Source organism: Meleagris gallopavo, chromosome 1 (genome assembly GCF_000146605.3).
Source record: "Meleagris gallopavo isolate NT-WF06-2002-E0010 breed Aviagen turkey brand Nicholas breeding stock chromosome 1, Turkey_5.1, whole genome shotgun sequence".
NCBI classification, from domain to species: Eukaryota; Metazoa; Chordata; class Aves; order Galliformes; family Phasianidae; genus Meleagris; species Meleagris gallopavo.
Window position 1 is genome coordinate 8,188,662 of NC_015011.2, and position 2,172 is coordinate 8,190,833.

Here is a 2,172-nt window from a genome sequence, read left to right on the forward strand (position 1 = left end):
GGTGACTCCACCACCTCCCTGGGCAGCCTGTGCCAATGTCTCACCATTCCTTCTAAGAAGAAATGTTTCCTCATATCCAACCTGGCACGATTTGAGGCCATTCCCTCTCATCCTATCGCAGTTAAATGGGAGAAGAGGCTGACTCCAACCTTGCCACAACCTCCTTTCAGGCAGTTGTAGAGAGTGATAAGGTCTCCCCTGAGCCTGCTCTTCTCCAGATGAACAATCCCAGCTCCCTCTTAAGATTTGTGCTCCAGAACCCTCACGACTTCACTGCTCTGCTCAATAAGGATATTAAACAGGCTCCAATACTAACCCCTGGTCCGCACCTGCAAATTAATATATTGGGAAATAATACATGTCACTGACCCAAAAAGATGCAGCCAACACCAGAAGGAGTTTCCCTTCTACCCACATCCACGTGGTGTTTCCTGTCTTTTTGGCAAGCAAATGAATCACTGCTTGTCAGAAGTGCCATGCAGTGATGTTGGTTGAGTTTCGCTTGAATGGCGCTGCTGACCGTAACCTCCTGTCTTCAGGAGATAATGGAGAGAATCTGAGGCCACAAAGGGCAAGTGCAGTCATCTGCTCTGATCTGCAGCATGACAGAGGCCAAAGAACTCCATCAGAGCAGAGAACTGGTGCCATAACTTACACTGGAGCTGCAACAGAGCCAAGCCATCCACCGCTGCTATTTCAGAAGTCATGTTGGTCCACTCAGCATCACATTGAAATCTTACCACCAGACAGCATTGCTCGCTTTCCTTTTCAGCAGATAAAAATTTTACTTAAAATTACTCAAATTCCTGCCCACACTTCAAACTCTAAGCATAAGGGCCATGTCAGCCTGCAAATCCTTTCCCAATTTAGCCCACACCTTTGACATCATGTGAATGTGCTCTTTTTGTGCGCGTGATAAAATAACTCATCTTTGAAATAACTGATAAAGTATAAATCCCTAGCTTTAATGAGAAGTGTATGAGATGCTGCCACCAGGCAGGGAGCACTGCTCAATAGGACCATAACAGCCCCTTAGAGTCATCACAGTCTGCGGTGTCAGGCTGGATTTAGGGAGTCTGTAATCTCACTTGACTGACAGGCTCCTGCAGAGGCATTGTGGAGCACTGAGTTATTTGAAGAATAGGTGTTTTTTAAGGAGCAAAAAAAAAAAGAAGAAAGTTTTATATGAAAACTTCTCTCTGTGAGGGCCTCATACAGCAGGGCATGCTGCAGTGAAGCAGCTTGGTAGGGCAGAAGCCAGTATTCAGTTGCTCACAACTATATTGCAAGAACTTTAATAGAATGGTAAAATGAAGCAGACAGAAATACAAGAATGAGGATTGCTGGTGAGACATCAGTTCAGCAAAAGCTTCACACCCTTACAGTGGAGTTCCATTTTTTTCTATAAAGCCTCGTATGGAAACTCTGGGAATTCAGGGGAACACTGAAAATAAAATTTTATGTGAGATATTTCGTTTCTAAATAAAATGACCTTATTTTTGGAGTGCTAATCAAAGTTACATTTTTTATCTCTTCAGATGGCATACATTTCATATGGTTGCATACAGGCACATTTACTTGGGCCCTTAGTATGGCACAGTTCCATCATGAACATAAACAGTCACATCCACATTGCACATATATATATGTATGCACTATGGGGGCAAAGCCATTTGGTGCTGGTCAGGCTTCACTCACATGGATGCTGTTAGTAAGGATGCCATGAACAGGTGTAGAGTTCAGCAAGTAACTCATAGAATTATAGAATGATACGATCCTATTCTCGAGCAAAGTGACATCCCCAGCACTTCCCAGTCCCTAGAATGAGCCTAAGGCACAATAAAATCCCAGAACAAAACATCTTCCAGTCTGGCAGTTACTACAGTTACTACTACTAACAACTACGGGTTACTATCTTAATTATAGTCGTGCCAGGTCAGACTAGCACGATAAGCATTCCTTCCAAAGCAACTGTTTATATATATTTATTTACAACTCATCTTGGCATTTTCAGGTTAGATATCAGGAAACATTTCTCCTCAGAAAGAGTGGTGAGGCATTGGCACAGGCTGCCCAGGGAGTGGTGGAGTCATCGTCCTTGGAAGTGCCCAAGACACTTGTAGATATGGCACTGAGGCCCATGGTTAATGGACATGGTGGGGATGGCCTGAT